This window comes from Pelophylax lessonae (assembly GCF_965119305.1).
Source record: "Pelophylax lessonae genome assembly, chromosome: 6".
NCBI classification, from domain to species: Eukaryota; Metazoa; Chordata; class Amphibia; order Anura; family Ranidae; genus Pelophylax; species Pelophylax lessonae.
In genome coordinates, this window is record NC_138773.1 from 234,081,613 (window position 1) to 234,094,010 (window position 12,398).

Sequence of the window (12,398 nt, forward strand, 5' to 3'; positions counted from 1 at the left end):
ACAATATATTGAACCCAGGCATAGATCAGCCACAGAGAGGAAGCCTGTATGTCAATGACAGACTGACATTGCATGTCCTTGCAGATGGGACAAATACCTGCAGATGGATGTGTGCACCTGGATGTGGACTGTCTTCTTCCAGAGGTGTGCATCTGTCCCTAACCACAGGTAATCACTCCATGTTCAGTTTACATGTGTTTAGCCTGTCATTGATTTGTACTGGCTTCCTGTCCCTGTCTGATCAAACACACCTGCCCAAGAAATAGGCTGATCTGAGCGGTGTACAGTCCTTATTGGTCATATGCATGATCCCTAGAAGATACAGTAAAATTTGATATAGGTAATCAGGTTATTACCCAATGGAATCCATCATTTCAATACCTTTCTCATGTGATCCCCACGCCAGCCCCATGAATTTAAAGGGTTAGTTCAACTTTACAGAAAAAAATGTAAAGGTGAACCCCCCCCCCCCTTACCTTGGGGGTTCCAGATGTCAACTCCAGAGCAGGCCAGTTCTCCCTCTTCTCTGTCAGCGTTTCCAGGGTGCACCAAATGGATTCCCTGACAATTCTGGCCAATGTGCTTCACTTTCTGTGTGCTTCTTCCAGGCGGGTGACTCATAAAATACTAAAGACAGAGGCAGCCAAGTAACTGGTATTTTCAGGAGGTTGTCAGTAATGACGGCTTACATACCTTTCTTAGTGAATGTTTCCTTTGAGAAGACAGTCCAGAGTTGGCACTCAGAATACATTCATGCTTTTACATGCACATGGTAGTTTTTACAAAATTGAAAGCTGTTTAAACATATGAATGCATGGAAACTGATCAAGGCAGCCTATAACCAACAATGTCTATGGAACTGTGAAATGATCAAAACTGTTGGTGGTGGTTGGTTTAATCTGTTTGGTTTCTTTTGCAGTTAAAAATGGTTGAAAGTGTTTGAAATTACCAAAACTTGTGTGTATCACCAACATTAGGGTCATCAGTTTCTAAATTTTGCAGCTATAAGAAAACTTCAAATTAGAAGTAAGATTGCCGATTTGCTGTTTGCTAATTCAGAGGCTTAATATACTTGGGGGTCTTTTTATTAATGTTTTCACCCAAGAGTCACACATTTTACAACTATGATTTATTAAGCAAAATGTAAATCTAGATTTAGAGTTTTGTGAATCTTGGGTGAAACAAATAAATGATAAATAGACCCCCTTTAGGTCAGCTTTAAACGAGTCAAAAAACCAAACATTCTGCCGATTGAAAATTATTTTGGCGTGTATGAATGTGCCATCATTTTTTTTCATTTCTCTAAACAAAATCCAGCATGTTGAATCAGGCACTTTCGATTGCGGCAAGAAAATCTTGCATGCTGGTACCCTAAGGCCCCTTTCACACTGTTTGCTCCATCAGCGGACTCCGTTTTTCTCAGCGGGGGGATCGATCCGCCAATCCCCCGCTGAGCAGGCGGATGGCAGCTCCGTCTCCGCTCTGTGTGCGGAGACGGAGCTGTCAGGTCCCCGCTGTCCTCTATGGGGGAATCGGATGAGAACAGACCGAGTGTCCGTTCTCATCCGATCCGCCAGACGGATGGAAAATAGGGTTTCCATCCGCCCGGATTTGACGGACAGGATCGGATCCGATGTCAGCGGACATGTCTCCGCTGACATCCGCTGCCCCATAGAGATGCATGGGGCATCCGTTCAGATCCGCCTGAAAAACTGACAGGCGGATCTGAACGGTCTGCATGTGTGAAAGAGTCCTTATGATGCAAAAAAACAAGTAACCAAGAGTTTTCATTCGGTTTTCAACTTATCTATGACCTGCTTTAGTGCCTAGTGTCTTCAGGCTGGTTTCACACGGGCTGTCCGATCAGGTTCACCTGCCAGTTTTTCAGGTGGACCTGATCAGACCATCCCTAAGGCTCCGTGTACACGGGACGTTAGAAAAAACATGCTGCAAAGCTAGTTCTGACGCCGGGAAAAAGCAGCTGTTACAGCTTTTTACATTTGCGTTATTGCACGTTTGGCCACGTTGCTTTTAGCAGTGTTATTTCTGCCTCTGTTCAAAATCAATGGTTCCCTATGGGAGCCTATTGATTTGTATGGAAGTCGCACCGCAAGTCGGATCAGGATGATCCGACTTGCGGCTCGACTTGCACTGTGAGAATCTTGAGGGGGAACTCCACGCCAAAAATGGGAAAAAAACTGCGTAGGGGTCCCCCCCAGGCAGGGCTGGTGCTACCACTAGGCAAGTTAGGCAGCCGCCTAGGGCGCCTGGCCACTGGTTTTCCCACTCAGTCTCAGCCTCCCTCTCCAAGTCCCGCCGCCGCCTGTGCTGTGTAGCCGCTCTGCTCACTGAGTGAAAGGGCGCCGCGGCAGCACTGAAGAACCGCGAACTGACATCCGAGTCCTGACACTTGCAATGAAAGAACAGAGGCTGCCCGTGCCTCTATGATCAGGTAAGTGATGAGGGAGGGTGCTCTGATAGTGGAAGATTCCCTGTAGATGGGACAAGTCCTCCCTAGTCCTGGGCTCTCATGGAAGGAGAGGGTTGGGGTAGGGGGGGATTATGTGTCCGCATTCTCCGGCCATACAAAGGATTGGGGGCGGGCCACTTGTGCAGGGGGTGTCACATCCAGGAGAAGGTCAGAAGGCAGAGAGAGAGAGAGCCGGGACAGCTCGGCCACATCTACAGCACAGCCTGCTATGGGGGCGGCTCCGTGATGCCGGCACACCGGCCATGGAGAAGAAGAGTGCGGATGATGACTGCGAGGACTGGGGGGAGTGTTTATTATCTGCATCCTCCCATCTACAGGATGGTACCAAGTCACTACAGGTCCTCTTGTATCAGAGACTACGGCTCACCCACTGCATGGTGACATGACAGACAGGTCACAGTCTGTGACCTGTCTGTCTCTCTCAGAGACTTTCTGGTGCCAGTCCAGAGCTTTAGAAGCAGTCAGTGATCGTCTGTCCCTGGTCCCTCCCATGATCCTTGTGAAGACCAGTTACTACAGCCAGCCAGCTCTGCTCTGTCCTTCTCCCCTCCCCTTTATCCAGCAGCAGAGCAGAGCAGACTCACGTATCTAATCAGTGGAGCTCCGGGGGGTCGATACCTGGAGGAATGTGTGAGACAGAGCTGAAGAAGCATGGCTGCCTAATCTTTCCTTGTGCCTGGAGAGAGAGAACCATTGGCAGCAGAGCAGAGCCCTGGTTGTAAGTGAATAATGAAAAACACATTGAGATTATTTAACTGACTCTATAGTGTGTATATATATGTGTGATCTCTCAAATATGTGATGTTATCCCCCCTCCTACCCCCTCTCTCCTCTTCCCCCCTCCTCCTCTTCCCCCCTCCTCCTCTTCCCCTCCTCCTCCTCCCCCCTCTCCCTCCTCCTCCCCCTCTTCCCCCCCTCCTCCTCCTCCTCCTCCCCCTCCTCCTCCTCCTCTTGCCCCCTCATCCTCCTCTTTCCCCCTCATCCTCTTTCCTCCTCATCCTCTCCCTCCTTCCCCTCTTTTGGGGGTGGCAAAATAAGGTTTCGCCTAGGGTGTCAAAAATCCTTGCACCGGCCCTGCCCCCAGGTTTCAAACCAGGCCCTTCGGGTCTGGTATGGAATTTGAGGGTAGCCCCACGCCGAAAAAACGGCGTGTGGCCCCCCCCAGAATCCATACCAGACCCTTATCCGAGCATGCAGCCCGGGAGGGCAGGAAGGGGGAGGGGATGAGCGAGCGGCCCCACCCCCCCCCCCTGGACCATACCAGGCCACATAGCCTCAACATGGGGGGGTGTTGGTGCTTTGGGGCAGGGGGAGCTCTGCACCCCCCACCCCAAAGCACCTTGCTCCCATGTTGATGAGGACAAGGGCCTCATCCCCACAACCCTGGCCGGTGGTTGTGGGGGTCTGCGGGCAGGGGGCTCATCGGAATCTGGAAGCCCCCTTTAACAAGGGGGCCCCCCAAATCCCGGACCCCCTCCCTATGTGAATGGGTATAGGGTACACTGTACCCCTACCCATTCACCCCATAAAAGGCAGTGTATGTAAATAACGACAGGAGACGTTTTGGAAAGTTTATTAAAAATCTTCATCTGTTCTTCTCTGCTCTGGTCACCATCAGGAATACACATAGTGGCCTATGAAAGCGTACAACTGGACCCAATCCTTCAAGGAACACCAGCCTGTGTAAGAGCAGTTGCAGCTGCTGCATTACTAGTTGAGAAGGTTGCCATTGTAAGGATGAATCAGCCTCTGACAGTCTACACAACACATGCAGCAAATTTAATCCTGAAAAGAGCATCTGTCATCAGCAACGCTGCGCAAATTTGAAGCAATCCTGCTTGAATAAGGAGCGATAGAAGTGAGAAGATGTACTACAATCAACCCTGCCAGCTTTCTCCCAGAGAAGGAAGAAGACTTTGAAGGGGAGGGTGATCACAACTTCTTGAAACTCATGGAAGAAGAAATGCAGCAAATCTCCCCAGTAAAGGACACTCCTCTTGAAAATCCTAATCTGATCCTGTTTGTAGACGGTTCATGCCTATTTAAGGATGGTGTCCCATGAACGGCATATGTGGTGACAACACTGGAGGAAGTGGTTGAGACCCAATTACTCCCTTCAACACTCTGGACGCAGGTTGCCGAATTGGTAGCACTCACGAGTGCTTGTGAGACCACAAAGGATCAATCAGCTAACATCTATACCGATAGCAGGTATGCTTTAGTTCAGGACTATAGACCCATATGGAAGAACAGAGAATTCACAACTGCTGCAGGAGAACCAATTCAAAACTGGAAATATGTTCAAGAGCTTTTTGAAACAGTCACCCTCCCAAAGGAAGTTGCTATCCTGAAGGTCAAAGCACATACTGGTGGACAAACCATGGAAAACAAAGGAAACCAGTTGGCTGATTATACTGGCAGGAAGAACGCTGAAACACAAATGGAGAAAATTATGACCCTAGTCACTAATTTTTCAAAAGAAGAAGAAGAAGCTCGTAAAAGATTGGAGGAAAGTAGAAAATGAGTACAGAAGGCAAAAGAACTGATCAGGAAACTGCAAGAATCTGCACCCGATAACTGGTATGAAATCAAGGAAAAGGGATGGAGAAAGGAAAAACAAAGATGGACTCTTGTGCAAGGAAAAATGGAATATGTGTCCAAACCCAAACTGAGAAAATGATCATGCAATTAGCCCATGGCCCAGGCCATGTAGGCCCTAAAGCAATGGAGAGAAACATTAATAAGGCTGGATGGTTTATTCAATACTCCAGGAATGCATGTCAAGACTTTGTTGAGGAATGCATAATTTGTGCTAAAAACACCCCGGAAAAGCCAACTAGAGTGACACAAAGACATTTGGTCAAGCCACTATTCCCTTTTCAAAGACTTCAGATTGACTACAACCAATTACCTAAATCAGGTCAATACCAATATGTTTTGGTGTGTGTGGACATGTTTTCAGGATGGGTGGAAGCTTGTCCAGTAACTAAAGCAAATGGCAAGACGACAGCAAAGAAGCTCCCTTCTGAAGTAATATGCCGTTTTGGAATTGCTGAAACCGCAGAGAGCGACCTTGGAACAGATCATGCAAATTATATGCAAAGACTTGGGAATTAAGCAGGTATTTCATACCCCTTATCAGAGGCGTAACTAGAGCCTTCAGGGCCCCGATGCAAGAAACCATGAAGGGCCCCCCCAGATCCCTGGCCGTGGCCCTTCCCTTCAAGCCCAGGGCTCTTCCCACTAATCCTGGGGCTCTTTACTCTCGTTGCATGGCCTTTTATTACGGTCCCGCAGCAGGATCCTTTCACAAGTTCTGCAGTGGGCTCCCTTCCTGCAATCTTTGGGCCTCCCCAGTGGTGGAATGCCAGGGCCCGGTCGCAAGTGTGACTTTTGCAATCCTGGAAGTTCACCCACTGGTTTGCTACTGGGCCCCCTGGAGCATGGGGCCCGGTAGCAATCGCAACCCCTGCAACCCCTGTAGTTACGCCCCTGCCCCTTATCATCCTCATAGTTCAGGAAAGATAGAATAATACAGTGGGATCATTAAGGACAGGCTAGCTAAACTAATGCAGGAAAGAGAGGAAGGGTCAGACAAGAAACAGTGACCAGAACTGTTGCCACTGGTTCATTACAGCATCCGGACTACCCCTACCTATAAGACAGAAAATTTGAGTCCTTATGAGATTTTGTTTGGGGGCCCATCTAAGACAGGATTGTATTTTCCACATCAGACTGCTGTAATGTATAATGATCTTGCTGCTTATGTAATTGCCTTGCACAAGCAACTAACTGCGACGTACAAGCTTGTTTTTGATTTTATTCCAGATCAAGTAACTAGAACACATGACTTGAAGCCAGGTGATTGGGTCCTAGTGAAAGAACACATGAAAGTACTATTAGGACCAAAGTTTGAGAGACCCTACCAAGTGCTTCTGACAACTGCCATAGCTATAAATTTGGAAGGAAAACAGGATGTGATACATGCCAGCCATTGCAAGAAAGTACAGCCACTCTTAAAAGTTCAGTAAATTGCTGTTATGCCTTTGCTTGATCCTAGCAGTCAATGCTATAGAAACCACCTGTACAAATTTCACATGTTGGCGGGCATAAGGGGTAACTTGAGTAATTGCTGGATCTGTTCACATAAACCAGACTGTTCAAAAGGTATACACCTGATACCCATTCCCATTAATTTAACCACCTGAAAAACTGTATCTTTATGGGCCAGGCCAAAAATTGGCCTTGATAGGGCCCCAGATGTTAAACCAATTTACCTTCACTCTGATTTTAAACAATACAAGGCTGTCCAAATAACATGTGTCTAGAAATGTCACAAATGTTTTACTATTTTGAACATACACCTTATGCTAAAAATAACAAAAGACATTTGGGAACATCCCCTTGCTTATCACAAGAAAAAGGTATACAATGTGGTATTAAAATAGAAAATATGTCAAACCCAGATTACTTTTTGTATAGAGATGATAAATACATTAAGTCAGCAGAATGGCTTCTAGCCCCCCAAGGACTGCACAAGAACACATATACCCAGAAACTATGGGGCCAAAATTATCAGTTTATTTATAAATCCTATTGAGCCCTCATTGGACTATACTAACGCTGAAGTGGATAATTTCTCACTGTTTGATCAGAATCTGTATTTTCTAATCAATGCTGGAATGTGGAAATATCCCAGGATGGGAAACATTTCTGCAGCCAGATGTTACAATCATCAGACCAGGGAGTATATACGTTGCCCTGGTCACTGGCTTTTTACACCATATATACTAATAGATCCTTACTACCCTATCCGTGGTCAAAAGGCTTATAAGTGGATAACTCCCCATAGTTATGGTTCCTGCTATATTGGGACATTGGTGCCATCCCTCTTTGTGGTTGAGGAAAATGACATCAGGGCATGCCTTTATGAAAACGTACATCTGTATTTAATACTGCGATTAAAGCGGAGTTCCGCCTTCCCCTCCAAAAATTAAAAGTCAGCAGCTACACATACTGTAGGTGCTGACTTTTAATATTAGGACACTTACCTGTCCTGAAGTCCAGCGATGTCGGCACCGCAACCGATGTATACATTGGCTGTCGGGTGCTGCCGTCGCCATTGCCGGTAAGGGAACCCGGCAGTGAAGCCTTGCGGCTTCGCGGGCGGTCCCCTACTGCACATGCGCGAAGCATGCTGCGCATTCCTATTGGCTCTGCGGCGGGGAAATGAGGCGTGGGCCAAACTTCCGAGGGACAGCGGCGTGGCGTCATATCCCGGAAATGTAGAGAAGGGTACCTGTCAAAAACAGGTACCTGCTCCCTCCTCCCCCCTAAAAGGTGCCAAATGTGGCACCGGAGGGGGAAGGAAGCAAAAGAGCGGAAGTTACACTTTTAGGTGGAACTCCACTTTAAGGTATGGGCATGTTTTCCAGCAATATTAGGGGGAGGCATACATATAGTAGATAAAATGGAAAAAGCTCTTTATCCACTTCCCGACCACCCGCCGCCTTTTTACTGTGACAGGGTGGCTCTCCTAAGCAAACCGACGTAGACCTACATCGGTTGCGCGTGGGAAGCTAGGGGGCAAGCGACGTAGACCTACATCAGCAGTGGGGAAGCCGACGCACGGGTCAGGCGGCTCCGATTTCCGCCTGACACCCGCGAGCGATCCCCACTGAGGGATCACAGCTGACCGTTCTCCCTGAAATGATTACAGAGCTCATGTGATCCTTCTATATAGGATCACTTGTCTCTATGGTCATTTCACAAGCCATACCCCCCCCCCCCACAGTTAGAATCACTCCCCTAGGCTCACATTTAACCCATTGATCACCCATAGGGTTAACCCTTTCCCTGCCAGTGCCATTTATACAGTAACAGTGCATATTTTTAGCACTAATTACTGTAGTAATGTCACTGGCACCCCCAAAAGTGTCAAAAATGTCAGTTAGGGGTCCGATCTGTCCGATGCAATGTCGCAGTCCCGCAAAAAATCGCAGATCGCCGCCATTACTAGTAAAAAAAAAAAATAGAAATGACATAAATCTTTCCCGTTGTTAGTAGACGCGATAACTTTTGCGCAAACCAATCAAAATACATCTATTGTGATTTTGTTTTTTTACCAAAAATATGTAGCAGAAAACAAATTGGCCTAAAATGTAAAAAAATTTAGATTTTTAAATTTTTTTTTTGAGAATGTTATATAGCAGAATGTGAAAAATTGGATTTTTGACTTACCGTAAAATCCTTTTCTCTTAAGCTCATTGACAGACGCAGTCCTCTTTGATTAATATCAGTAGGGTTATACTGCCCCCTACAGGAGTAGGACACTAGGCAGGAAAAACGTTCTGGCCACACCTTAGGGGCAGTCCCAGAGGTATATCCTCTCACTTCCTGCTACAGGATGTCAGTTATGTAACAAAGCAGTGTCAGAGAATTCAACCCAACCCAACTTAAAAATAGAGGGGCGGGTACTGCGTCTGTCAATGAGCTTAAGAGAAAATGATTTTACGGTAAGTCAAAAATCCAATTTTCTCTGTCGCTCATTGACAGACGCAGTCCTCTTTGATTAATTTCAGTAGGGACGTCCCAAAGCAGTGCCACAAATGAGGGGTGGGATAACAGAAATCAAAATCCAATCCAGAAGGCCCAACCGGAGCCAACCAGAAGCATCAAGGACTCATCGAGCAAAAAGATGAGACCCAAGCCCAACAAACCCTCTAGGTAGACCAACGGTCTCCTCAAACAGCGGCCTGCAGAACCTTGCGGCCCAAAGAGGCATCCGCCGATGCCAGCACATCAACCTTATAAAATTTTGTAAAGGTATGAACCAACGACCAGGTAGTCGCCTTGCAAACCTGAACCACTGACGCCTGATGGCGGAAGGCCCAGAAAGCACTAAGCGCTCGAGTGGAGTGCGCCTTAACAGGGAACGGAGGAAACCGACCCTCAATTGAATAAGCCTGTACCACCGTCTGTCTGATCCATCTAGAGATAGTCGCGGCAGACGCAGGCAACCCTTTTCTGGGGCCATCCGTGATCACAAAAAGTGAATCCGTCTTACGAAAACGAGTCCGTAGTAGTCAAGTATACCCTGATCGCCCGAACCACATCCAAGGAGTGTAACGCAAACTCCCGAGGATGACTGGGCTTAGGACACAGGGAAGGTAGCACAATATCCTCATTTAGATGAAAATCTGAAACCACCTTAGGAAGGAAGGATGGATTCGGACGAAGAACCACCTTATCCCTATGAACCACCAGATATGGGGAACGACAGGACAATGCGGCCAGTTCTGACACCCTGCGTGCAGAAGTGATAGCCACCAAAAAGGCCACCTTCTGGGATAAGGTAAGCAAGGGAATCTCCCTAATATTTTCAAAGGGAGGTTTCTGAAGAACCGACAACACCAAATTAAGATCCCAGGGCGGCAAGGGCACGCGCACCGGCGGAGCCAGTTGCCGCACCCCCTGGATGAAATTCCGCACCAAGGAATGAGTAGCCAGAGGCTTCTGAAAGAAGATTGCTAACGCTGAAACCTGACCCTTGATAGTGCTCAAGGCCAGTTTCTGCTCAACCCCCTGTTGCAGCAAAGCCAAGATTCGAGTCACCGAGTAAGAACGTGGAGGAAACCCAAGGGATTCACACCACGCGATATAAGACTTTCATGTGCGATGATAGACTTTTCTGGAAGTCGCTTTCCTCGCTTTAATTAGAGTAGGAATAACTGAAGCTGACAACCCCTTGTCCTTCAGCACCTGGGTCTCAACCGCCAAGCCGTTAAGCCAGCGATCGTAAAGCAGAATGGAAGATCGGTCCCTGAGACAGCAGATCCTCCCTGAGAGGAAGTCGCCAAGGGGCGTCCGCGACCAGCCTGACCAAGTCGGCGTACGAGGCCACGATGAGGCCAGTCCGGAGCCATAAGGATGACTGGAATTCCCTCCACCTCTATCCTGCGAAGAAGTTTCGGCAGCAACTTGAGAGGAGGGAAGGTATACAGTAGCTGGTACTGCCCCCACGGAGCGACCAGCGCGTCTGCGGCGTCCGCCTGAGTATTGCGGGAGCGGGCTACAAACCTCCGCACCTTCCTGTTGAGCCGAGATGCCAACAGATCTACATCCGGGGTGCCCCAAAGAAGGCACAATTGGTGAAATACCTCTGGATGAAGAGACCATTCCCCTTGATCCAGAATCTGACGGCTGAAAAAATCTGCCTGCCAATTTTCCACCCGCGGAATGAATACCGCGGAGAGAGCTGGAACAAATCGTTCCGCCCAACGAAGGATGCCGGCCACTTTTACGGCCGCCAGAACACTCTTGGTGTCCCCCTAGTGATTGACGTAAGCCACGACCGTGGCATTGTCCGACTGGATCCGAATCGGGCTGCCCCGGAGCTGCTCGGTCCAGTGAACCAGACAAAGTCTGATCGCTCTCAGTTCCAATACATTTATCGGTAACCTGGATACCTCCAGGGACCAGAGCCTTTGAGCAGATAGTCTGCCGAGAATCCCACCCCACCCGGATAGACTGGCATCCGTGGTGACAATCGTCCAATAGATCGGGAGAAATGACTTCCCCTGACTGAGCATCGGAGACAGAAGCCACCAAACCAGAGACTCCCTGGTCCGCTCGCTCAGCCGGATCCGATTGTCCAGGGAATCGGGATTCCGGTTCTATTTGAGAAGAATCTCCTTTTGCAGAATTCGGGTATGAAACTGGGCAAACGGTACTGCCTCGAAAGAAGCCACCATCAGTCCCAGAACCCTTATGCAAGTCTGAAGGGAAGGCCAGTTGACAGACAATAACAACTGAGTCGTCGACTGAATCTTCTGGAGTTTCTCCGCAGGGAGAAACACTTTTGCCAAGGAGGTGTCTAACGTTAGGCCCCAATGGGAACCAGGGATGACTTCTGCAGGTTCACCAACCACCTGAACTCTTCCAAAGAGATCATGGTGATCTCCAAGTTTAGCAACAGAGCCTGCGGAGACTCTGCACGGAGAAAAAGGTCGTCCAGGTAGCCTAGAACCGATGTGCCCCGCTGTCGCAACAGCGCCAAATTCTGGGTCAAAAAAACTTTTGTGAAGACCCGGGGAGCAGAGGCTAAACCAAAGGGTAATGCCACAACTGATAATGGTTCTCTCCCACAGCAAAGCGAAGGAACGCTGATGTCCTGCGTAAATGGGAATGTGAAGATAGGCATCTTTGATGTCTATGGACGCCAAAAAATCCATCTGATGCAGGGAGGCCACCACTGTGCGAATGGACTCCATTTTGAATTTTTGCACCCGGACAAAACAATTGAGCGCCCTCAAGTCCAGAACGCAGAGGACGCAGCTTGCCCTCTTTCCTGGGTACTGTGAACAGGTTCGAGTAGAACCCCTGAAAACATTTTCCCCAAGGAACCGGACCACTCCTTGTTGTATCAAGTCCGTCACTGCCCCCAGCAGAGCCTTTAAGCGATCCGGGGATCGTATGTTGGAAGGGAAGAACCGCACCGGTGGAAGTGATCGAAAACTCGATCTTGTATCCCGCCCGTATGACCTCGCGAACCCATTTGTCTGGAATTCTGGAAAGCCACGGGTCCGGAAACCGGTGAAGACGTCCCCCCACCCCAGATATGGGTGGGGGCATACCTTCAGGCTGTAGTGGTCTTATTTTCAGGTCTGGAAGGACCGGATCTTTGTTTACCCGACCAGCGTTAAGCCTACAGCACCTGGTATTCCCAGGCGGTTTCTCATACAGGTACTAAACAGGCCCAACCCTGTTTAGCTTCCGAGATCAGACGAGATCGGGCGCATTCAAGGTGATGCGGCCGTAGGCCCCTTTGAAACCCCCTGGGGGTTTTTTGGAGGACTTTGACTTATCGCTCGCCTCAGAGGAATGAAAAAACTTTTTTATGAACGGA